Source organism: Electrophorus electricus, unplaced genomic scaffold (assembly GCF_041902795.1).
Source record: "Electrophorus electricus isolate QZ-2024a unplaced genomic scaffold, ASM4190279v1 Scaffold111, whole genome shotgun sequence".
In the NCBI taxonomy this organism is placed as follows: domain Eukaryota; kingdom Metazoa; phylum Chordata; class Actinopteri; order Gymnotiformes; family Gymnotidae; genus Electrophorus; species Electrophorus electricus.
Window position 1 is genome coordinate 60,348 of NW_027658393.1, and position 11,553 is coordinate 71,900.

An 11,553-nucleotide genomic window follows, 5' to 3' on the forward strand; every position below is an offset into this window, starting at 1 on the left:
AGAGAGAGAGAAGGGTAAGAGGAAGTGCAGGTTTTTCTTTTTTTTTTTTTTAGCAGTGGTGGTGTTGGTGGTGGTGGGGGGTGTAGTTGGTGCAGATATGAGTTAAATAGATGTTACTTATACTGTATATGAATAAAAAATATGCTGTACAAATTTTCCAGTGTGTAAAACCTTAACGGTGTCACTGAAATAAGCAGACTTCTTAAAACAGGACAGCCTGGACACTGAAGAAGGAACCACACACACAAAATAAACATTAATGTGCAATTTGTTATATGATATACTGGAAGAACACTTTGAAAGCCAATACTGTGCAGTTAGAGAAGCTGACCAAGTGCAATGAAGACCGGGTTAACTGTAGAAATATTCAAGCCTGGTTAACTGTTGTCAGATATTCGCTCAGCAAACATTCTATTGGCCGAGGTTGTCCTGGAAATTACAAATTTTGTTGGCTTACATTACCTCATATGCAATCACAGCTTTATCGAATGAAAATGGAAAAAAGAAAGGAAAAAAATGATGCATTTGGATAGCAAATCCACATGTGAAGTTCAGACTGTGGATGAGTAACTCCAAACTGTTGGCACGCATTCTGCTAAAGGCAGTGCGTGCAGGAAAACTGCTATTAGCATGTCCATCATTTTTGAGGTGATTAACATTGCTTTTCTAAGACAGATGTCTGTTTTTGACTTTTTACTTTTACATCCAATAAATGGGGACTGCTCCATATTCTGTGCAATTTTCACAGTTTTCACTAAACCCACTTTCTGAAACAGGCCCCTGGGTGTACATTTTTAAATCTAAATGTGCACTGACCTTTTCTGGCCAACACTGTGGATGTTTACTCACTGCACTTAATAACAGACATGATCAGTACAACTGTGCATTTGTGTGTGTTTATCTGTCAAGGTAGACTGTGTTTGTCTATAATTGTGATTTAGATCATTGTTAGATACTGGAGCCTTTTTCTGTCTTCAGGCACCCAACACAAGGTCTCTGCCTATCAGCCATGACATGACTGCTTGACCGCGAGCTGGTCACCCGAGGTCATCCACTCCCTCTTCTTGTCTCCTTTACCCCTCCCTTTCTGATCTCTCTTTCACTGTCTCTCTCTAAGCACAGGAGTGGCTCATGGGTAGCATGCGAGCAACTCGTGGCTTGTTCATGCAGATAACATCTAATCTTTACTAACCTTGTCTTTTTCGTTTCTATGTAGACCCTTAGAACATGCCTCACCCGTCATCCTGTAGATTTAGATAGTAGATATAGGACACATATATACTCTGTGCTTTCCTCAATAAAGTGGAACTCTCTTGATTCACTACCCTGGTGTCAGTGTCTCTTGACTTCGCCAAATTGATCCGGCTACAGAGGACGGAGGGCATCCTTCAGACCTGAAGGACTGGTCACTTTGAACCAGTTTCTAACAGTTTGGGTCAGAAGTGCGATACTGTGCAGGTAAGTAACACCCTAGTATTGAATTTGTCTTCTTCCTGCTCAATATCTCTGTGCTTAAATTTAGTTTAAATTTAGTTTAGGTGCGTTTTTGTCTCAAATAAGGTGGAAGAAGTCTCATCCATTGGTACGAGCTGAATGTTGAATTTTGTATTTGTGATCCTGCCTGTTGAAAAGGTGGAGGAAGTCTCGTCTATTGGCACGAGTTGAATTTTGTGTACACTGTGTAAAGATTTGTTATCCTGCCTGAGACTTATTGAAACACAATTTACTGTTTATTGGTGAACCCTCCCTCCTCTGTACCTATTTGATAGCTCTTTGTATAGTTGTATACTGGTTGTGATTTTGTTGGGTGACCCATGGGTTCCGTTGTTGGTTATGTAAAACCCAAAAAAGGGGAAACCCCAAAGGATTGGATGTTTCGGTGTGGTTTGAGCTCACATTGTGAGCTGTACATTGATAGTCTGGCTGGTTGGACTGAATGTGCTGGGTTTAGACACTATCCATGTACAGGCTCGTTTGAAAGAGGGTTTATAGTGCTTAGTGCTATGTTTATTTATGAGGGATATGGGGAGCCTAGCTGGGATTTTCAATATATGAAGAATTCTTGGCAGACCTGGAGTAAGGCCAAGCCAGTGTGGGACAAGGCGCATGGTGTAAAACCCAATAAGACTCCTGGGTCTGAAATAGTCATTTTTGCTGCCACACAGCTGAAAGGTTCCCCTCCTCCACTTGTGAAGCATGCACTGATAAGAGAGGCTGCCGCTCAGGCAGATGTTTCTGTGTCGAAGGCCACACACACATCTGAGCTGAATCAGGAAGCTGAGAGGGGGACTTCTGGAGGAGGAGCGGATGGCAAGCCGCACCCGCCCGCTATACTAACCTCGCCTCTCTACAGCAGGGTGAGACTTCGGAGCACGGCTCCAGCCACCCCGTGAATATTTCTACTCCATTCATGATACTGGGTGAGAAACTGTCTAGTTATGCCTCCTAGCATGACTGATATTAAAAATAGGTGGCTATCACATTTTTGTAGATGATTCATGTTAATGCCCCTTCATGCACATACGCTATGTCCTTGACGTGTGAAGCTGTCTCCATGTTTTCTCATTGCTTGGTGCCGAATGATATCGATCTGTGTTTCTTACAACAGGACTGCTCTCACTGGGTTGATTAGGGGTGTAGTCCTGATTAAAATGGTCTAATCTGTGACCCGGATGGGCGTATCACCCTTCCTAAATCTATTTTACCAGTACTTGCTAGTGATTGTAGACAGGTTTTCCACGTGGACTGAGGCGTTTCCTTGTTCTAAAGAAGACACCTGCACTGTGGTTAAAATCCTGGCCAAGGAGATAATACCGAGGTACGGTGTGCCTCGGGTAATAGATTCGGATCAGGGACCCTGTTTTATTTCTAAGGTAATTCAGAAACTATGCACCTACCTAACTATTGACTGGAAGTTTCACATCTCTTATCATCCTCAGTCATCTGGCATTGTTGAGAGAATGAATCATACCTTGAAAGAAAGGTTAACAAAGGTCATGATGGAAACAGGAAAGAAGTGGATAGATCTACTGCCAGCAGTGTTGTGTGAGATCAGAATGACGCCCAGTGCCACCACCAAATTGTCTCCATTTGAAGTAATTTTTGGTAGACCCCAACGCAACGTCTCTGCTTATCAGCCATAATGTAACTGCTTGACCGAGAGCTCCTCACTCGAGGTCATCTGCTCCCTCTTCTTGCATACTTTACCCCTCCCTTTCTTTTTTGCTCTCCCCATCTCTCTCTACGTACGCGAGCAGCTTATGGCTGGGTCATGCTGACTGCATCTAATCTTTACTAACCTGCTTCTTTCCTTTCTATGTAGAGCCTTAGAACATTCCTCACTTTTCCCTGTCATCCTGTATATTTATATAGTAGATATAGGACACATATATATATATATATATGCTAACTGGCTTGTTAACTAACAGTTTAGGCATTTTATATCTAATATTAGCTAGCTAGCTAACATTAGCCCAAACATGTGGCTAGAGTTAGTTTAGCCTCCTGTATTGACACTGTATTTTCATTATGTAGCCCCGCCGGTTTTCGGTAGTCGATTTTTTAGCCTTTTGACTTGGAACTATTCTGTTTACACGGGTGTTTGTAATGCTGAGTTACAGAAGATTGATGTAAAATAATCAACAGCTTCCACCAATGAAAGAAACTCATATGGCTCAGAACCCCAAACGAGCACAACACGCTTTGGGGTTCCTACTGTCTTACTTTGTGCAGTACACCACTGTCTTTGTACAGTTTTCCTGACAGTACAAAAGGAATTCTGTACAGGTGTTGCTGGGTCACAGGTGACACAACCATGGAGTGGCCATTTTACTTCTGCAGCTGAATGTGTGCATGGACTTTTGTTCAGTGCAACTGGAGTGCATGTGGAGGATAGGATGGACCTCCCTGAGGAGTTCCACAGTTCAGTCATTGAAGATGTGTATGATGAGCTCCTCAGAAGAATTAAGGCCAGGAAAAATGTGAATGTGACCCAAGCATTCATCAGTGGTGGTCTGGTGCTTGGAGGAGCTTTATCATTTGTTAAGGTTATTCAGAGGACAGATCTGGCCCAGTTCCTCTACTGTCCCTCAATAGATGGCCCCGGATTTGCAAAGCCAACAACAGTAAGGACCACTGTATCTGGTGTGGCTGAAGCTAAGACCAGGCAGACACAGTGGATACATCGCCTAATGGGGAGGATCTCAAGAACTGTCAGGAAGGTAAAGTAGTGGTCTATTTTATATATTTATGTTCTTAATTAATTTAGTAGCATGACAGTCCATGGAGGAACAAGACCAAGCTTTGTTGACTTCTCACTTACTTAAAAAATGGAATAAAGTGACTTGGCCCTAAGATGAATGAAAATGTAGTCTCCAAAGCTGCTGCTTCTCAGGGCTGCAGTCGTGTGTGTTTACCGGGCGAACTTCTCCGTCTGTCATTCCCGTTTAATTCCGTTACACCGCTTACCTGAAGCGGGTCACCACAGTAATGTGGTCTCTGATTTATCAAGCTGTCTGCTGATGACATGTAGATTCTTCAGTCCAAAGATGACAGACAAGGCATCGACAACTTCATCAAGTATTTGTGAAGGCTTCTTAATACTGAGGTATATAGTTTGAACTATATACTTCAGTATTAAGACAATCAAAATATAGTGAAACTCACTGTTTTGAATAATAAACGCATTTACTGATCTCGTAAATGCCTCATGCAGTGTTTAAGTGGACTTACTATGCTATACAATATTGGCGGTGCATGTGTATGCGCACACACACACACACACACACACACACACACACACACACACACACACACACACACACACACACGAGCACGTACACAATCATCAGAGCCTTGGTTTTATCGAGTGTGGTCCTGTTGGTAATGTAAAGATTGTTATTCCCACTGAAGATCAGGGAGGTCAAAGCACAGGGATTTCTGATGTAATAATTAAATATAATAATATTCCCTTATTATGACTATAATATTTGCTTAATCTAATAGCCTAATAATCCTGAAATATTCATAAACTACTAAAACCAGATCAATAGCTATTTTTTTCCACTTTGAATATAATTCCCCTCTGATTATGCCTGACTAGCAGGTGGGATTCCCAGGGTTCCAGATTAATGGGGCCAAGATACTGATGGCGGAACCTTCCAGAAGCTCCTTGTTTCTCGGCCAGGACTCTGGCACTGGGGATGTGAAATCCCGTAATCTCCCATCCTCCTCACCAGCAGCTCCGCCCAGTCTGGGGTCTGAACCAGTGACACGCTCAGCAACAATGGTATTAAGAGCAGACCAGTAGATGGACAGGTAAGGTAGATGGACAGGTAAGTAAAACATCATGATGTCAGCCATCAGTAGGTAGAGTAGTCTCTGTAAAGCTTTATTAAAAGGAAAAACAAATGTAAAAAAAACAAAAAAAACCCATACAAAATAAATTCCAGCTGGCTTAGAAAAATTCCTCCTCTCATGTTATCACACACAAAAACAGACTGCACATTTAGGACAAACATCAAACACACTGCAGTAAATCACGGTTCCCACCTCTGACACATTGCGGTTAAGGGGTGGATATTTACACATATTACTAATTTGTCATTTCTGTTTCTGATCATGTGTCTCATCAGAACACAAGGCTGGCCTGACGTGACCAGGACACACACACACACACACACACACACACACACTATTTGAACTGGTTATCAATAAGGGTTCCCTTCATCTTTGCCTTCTTAGCTTCTAGTTCAGGCTGAAAAAAAGAAAAAGAGCAAAGCAGTTACACACACACAGAACATGTACATATTAAAACACACACTGTGCCACACACTAACATGCATTGAATATCTACACACTTCATTATATTTAACACACCACAAAGGTGTTTTTCATTATATATAACACACTGAACATGCCGTGAGAACGTAGTCTCATGTGGAACACACAACCTGTGCTGTTCACCTAATCAAATTTCCCCCTCGGTTCTACACGAGAGCTTTTACCCTCGCCTGACAGTCAGGTGTGTTGCACCGTGTGAGGGAGAGGGTGGGTATATTTATTTGGTTATCTTTGTGAGCATGACTGTCAGAAAGTGTGTGTTCTCAGCAGTTTTTCTTTTGTGTGTGTGTGTGTGTATGTGTGTGGGGTCTCACCAGTTCCTGCAGTCTTTTCTTACTCATTCCTTTCCTCTCTAGTTGTTTCTCAATGACTTTTGCATTCTGAGTATAACAGTCTGCCACCTTCCTCTGGAAGAAGCAGCCAATTACAACGTTCACATCACTTATTGTTTTTAATATTCCCTTTTAGAAAAAAAAAGGAATCAAATCAATTACTAATCAACATTTATGTCACCAATTACTACAATATTCATTATAATGTTGATATGTATGAATTTGAATCTATCAGGTATTTCAAAGCAATCACAAGTGTATCACATCAGACAACTGGTCACATCACAACAGGGAGGCAATCCCACTACATTTGAAGGACATGTGGAACTATGCAACTGCTTACACCGGGCAAGGGCACCCCAGGCGAAGCCACACCAGCAGGTTCCAGGTCCAGCCCACATGACCCCTGGTCTGCATATGACTGTACTTCATCTAGGCCAACACACCTTCCAAAACTCATCAGGTAATTACCAAGCCCTTCACACCTCACTCTGGTGTGTGGAAGCAGGCCAGTGATCTGTGCAGGGTATAACGCACATCCTCAGCTAACTCGGGTAACTCCAAATACCCTGCTTAAAGAATAAACATTGTGTACTAACAACCGCCAAACACGTATTCTGGCTAGAACTCTAGAATAATCTAAATTTTTATCATGAGCAAATCATTTTTTTCACTTTATCAGATGTCTAAATGACAGAAAAATACATATACCCTCTGACAGGAGGTGAGTGTAAAACAAGCAATGTAAACACAAAACTCCACCAACAAACAAATATGTACAAGACAAGCCTTATAGGTGCAAAAAAACACAGAACCAAGGAGTGGAACTGATCGATCTTGAATCGCTAAATTGCAGCTGTACCTAGAACAGTTTTATTGTTTTAGGATGGTTTGCAGTTTTGGGTAGTTTTGTTTTGTATTTTTGTTGATAGAAATATATGACTAGGGTTACACAAGGCAGTGTGAACAGCAGAGATCTTACACGTGTTTCCTGAACTTCCAGGGAGTCCCGTAGGGATGCAAGAATTACCTGAACACGGATGTGACTATTTTAATGAAAGAGGAATCATTTTGATCAATTTTTTTAATCTAAATGCAGTTAGCATAAGTTCCAGTGGGATGACAGGCGTGTTGAATTCTAACTTCTGCTCTTTGGATATCAATAGGTGAAATGGCTATGACTGTGTGAATTATTCTGTAATCTGGATTAGGATGAAGTGAATCAAGAGTTCCACTTTACTGAGGAAAGCACAGAGTATATATGTGTCCTATATCTACTATCTAAATCTACAGGATGATGGGGAAAAATGAAGAATGTTCTAAGGGTCTACATAGACAGGAAACAAGCAGGTTAATAAAGATTAGATGCAGTCAGCATGACCCAGCCATGAGCTGCTTGCGTGCGTAGAGAGAGATGGGGAGAGCGAAAGAGAAAGGGAGGGGTAAAGTATGCAAGAAGAGGGAGCAGATGACCTCAGGTGAGGAGCTCTCGGTCAAGCAGTTACATTATGGCTGATAAGCAGAGACGGAGTCTATCAAAAATGACCTCAAATGGAGAAAATTTGGTGGCGGCATTGGGTGTCATTCTGATCTCACACAACACTGCTGGCAGTAGATCTATCTACTTCTTTCCTGTTTCCATCATGAGATGTGAAACTTCCAGTCAATAGTTAGGTAGGTGCATAGTTTCTGAGTTACCTTAGAAATGAAACATGGGTCCCTGATCTGAATGTTATTACCCGAAGCACACCATACCTCGATATTATCTCCTTGGCTAGGATTTTAACCACAGTGCGGGCGTCTTCCTTAGAACAAGGAAACACATCAGTCCACTTGGAAAACCTGTCTACAATCGCTAGCAAGTACTTTCAACTGACTGAAAGGGATATTCAGGAGCCGGTAAGGTATCATATTTGGCTTGTGTTTTACCTTGGTTGCTTCTGGCACAGGTTAAACAGCAATCTAGGAGGAGTTTTACAGTTATATGTGTTGCAGGTATACAAAACTGTTTTTAAATGTTAGCCGTCACCCCCTTTGTGCGATGTGAAATCCCATGAAAATGATGCACAAGAAATGGCAAAATACATTTAGGAACGGTGACATGCCCCTCCAGGTCACAGATTAGATCATTTTAATCAGGACTACAGCCCTAATCAACCCAGTGAGAGCAGTCCTGTTGTGTACCCTGAGTTTGTAAGAAACGCAGATTGATATTATTCGGCACAAAGCAATGAGAAAACATGGCGATCGCTTCACACATCAAGGATATAGTGTACGGGCATGAGGGAGCATTCACAGCTGACCAACGTGGGATCTCATCTGCTGAAGCATTGCCAGTGGCCGTGTCAGACTCAGAGGTTGAGTCATGACCCTTGACCTTTAACGATAGCCAGCCGAGCTGGTAGTGTACATGCAGACAAAGGTGCAGACACTAGTCCTGGATTAGAAATGGTCTTGCCGTCCGAGGTGCGGAACCCCCTGGAGTGCCAAATCTTAACAAAGTTATGAGCAACCCCAAACGCATAATGGGAATCAGTGTAGATGGTGAAAACCTGATCCCGGAGTAGATGGCAGACCCTGGTCAACGCCATCAGCTCAACTGCTTGAGCAGACCTATAAGGGAGAGAGTAAGCCTCCCAAATGAGGTTAGGCAGAGAGCAGACAATAACCACAGGGAAATTCAGAGTCAGACGGTTTAAAACATGGGCCATCTACAAAAATGTGATAAACGCCTATTTTTAATATCAGTCATGTTAGGAGGCATAACTCTACACAGTTTCTCACCCAGCATCATGAATAGAGCAGAAATATTCACGGGGTGGCTGGAGCCGTGCTCCGAAGTCTCAACCTACTGTAGAGAGGCGAGGTTAGTAGAGAGGGTGGGTGTGGCTTGTCGTCCAATCTTCCTCCAGAAGTCCCCCTCTCACTTTCCTGCTTCAGCTCAGATGTGTGTGTGGCCTTCGAAACAGAAACATCTGCCTGAGCAGTGGCCTGTCTTATCAGTGCACGCTTCACAAGTGGAGGAGGATCCTTTCAGCTGTGTGGCAGCAAAAACAGCTATTTCAGTCCCAGGAGTCTTATTGAGTTTTACACCATGTGCCTTGTCCCACACCGGCTTGGCCTTATTCCAGGTCTGCCAAGAATTCTTCATATATTGAAAATCCCAGCTAGGGTCCCCATATCCCTCATAAATAAACATAGCACTAAGCACTATAAACTCCTGTTGAAAAGAAATCTGAATACTTCTTGTATTTGCATGTATAGTGTTGTATTTGCATGTATAGTGTTCACTGTTTATAAAAAACAATATGGTGATGTAAAAGTATACTGTAAATTTCATTATTATTTCACTCTTGGCTAAATAATAAACCCAACCAAATAGACTGAAATTACACAGACATGGGGAGCAGTTGTTTTTGTAGTCAGGATAAATAAATTCTAAAGGAGTTCCTTCTAAAAGAGAAGCTGCTGACCTGCTCCCTGCGCTCTTCCACATTCTTAGAAGTGTCCCAGCCTTTGCGTGTGTTGAACTTGGACACCTAACTAGTAAATAAAGGTTTAGCAATTTTACAAAGAACCGTAATGAAAATCAAGCTGCACTGATGGAAGAAATAATGTTAGCTAGCTACAGCACCCTTATCGATGGTTTAGCTCGCTGGTCGCCAACCAGTCTATCTATCAAGTCGATCTCACATGTCTAATTTGCTCATAATTGAGAATATGATATTATGTTTATCGATGAAAAGGTTGGTGACCACTGGATTAGGCAGTCAATTAACAAAAGTGTTATCCCAACTAGCTAGCTAGGTTAGCTAGGGTTAGCTAGATTAACTAGGTTAGCTAAGGTTAGCCAGATGGTTTAGCCCGCTAGCATTGCTGTATCGCTAACATAACCTACACACAGCTCGTTCAAGCCTTTGAAAAACCTCCCTAAAAATGTTCAAATATCCAGTTACAACTACTTTCAAATTTTACAAAGAGCTAACCAGCTAACAGCTAGAATTCTGCAGATTGCCACGTTGTGTACTTACGTTTGTGCCGCTGTTTGTGTGTTGTGTACGGTTCAATCATAGCAAAGACCGTTTCTGCTTGGATAAAAGTGCCTTTGGCTCCCCACTGCAGTATGTCCTACCAGTCCCGCGCAAAAGCTAATGTCTCCTGTCGGTAATCCGAGTTATGGATGTGACACCGTTTTCGTATTATGTTAAATGTTTAATACTGTTCACTGCTATATTTGTATGTGAGTGGCACTTGTGTTGTCCGTGTTTAATGTTAATAAATGTTTCACAAACACAAGGGAGTCTGTGCGTCCTGCCCCGCGCCCTGCGGCACTCGGGCCAGCAGCAACGTTACACGAAATAATGTTGGTGATTGCTGACTTAAGCTCTACTCAGTACGTTCAAGAAGAACTACCTTATAATGTTTATTTTGTTTTTTAAATAGCATGACATTCAACTGTAGAGGCAAAAAGTGTGGAAATACTTTAACAATGACAAAGATGAAGTACTTTAACGTTTAGTATTTATGAGGAGTTGTGAATGCTGAGATGTCTACCACTAAGTTTAATAAAATGGATTTTACAAAATACAAAAAAACAAAAACGTTCTTGTACTGAATAAAAGTGGAGGTCTTCTTTGACGTTTGCAGTGTCTCTCTCTCTCTCTCTCTCTCTCTCTCTCTCTCTCTCTCTCTCTCTCTCTCTCTCTCTCTCTCTCTCTCTCTCTCTCTCTCTCTCTCTCTCTCTCTCTCTCTCTCTCTATATATATATATATATATATATATGAATCATTTTTACTGGTGTGTAAATGCATAATTGAAGCAATGACTTTGTATTTCATCAAGTGTCATGTGACACAAAAATCTGCTGATTAGTTAAACAAATCAGAAGCCTCTGAGTCATAAACAAATGCCTAGTGCCAGAAGCATTTTATAGTCCCATATGCGCAAGCTGAACAATATTCATAATTTGCTGTTGTTTTAGTCCTGTTTGGCCATCATTTTGTCTTGTTAATATGGCCATGTGCCTGAAAATCCTTTGTCATGGAGAATAATGCATGGTGTTGTAGGATAATGTATGTCTTGGACTGTTTCTCGATGAGGCAATAAATGAACAAAATATGGAAATATTAGTTTTAGCTCTCAGCATTTCTTGTGTTTAAAGGGTCTTAGGCTAGTGATATGTGCATTAATTTTTCTGTGATGTTCTTCTTCTATCCTTCTATGCTACTCTGTTGTCTTTCAGTAACAGTTCCAAAAATTCTGCCTTTGCTTTAGTTCTGCTTTATTAATATATTTGCTTGTGAGAGAATTAGACCAGGGACAAGCATGATATCTCAAACATTTCCTGAGATGTCAATGTTACTCTTCATGAATCTTCATA

The 11,553-nt window shown here is 41.6% G+C and overlaps 1 long non-coding RNA gene across 1 annotated transcript; it reads right to left on the bottom strand.

Moving 5' to 3' along the window:
- Positions 1 to 5,435: 5,435 nt before the first annotated feature.
- On the bottom strand, positions 5,436 to 10,287 carry LOC145654048 (uncharacterized). Its single transcript, XR_014120276.1, has 5 exons — positions 10,205 to 10,287; positions 9,647 to 9,716; positions 9,026 to 9,210; positions 6,156 to 6,248; positions 5,436 to 5,755 (listed from the first exon to the last, which is right to left on the bottom strand). It is a non-coding gene; the product is annotated as an uncharacterized LOC145654048 (long non-coding RNA).
- Positions 10,288 to 11,553: the final 1,266 nt, after the last annotated feature.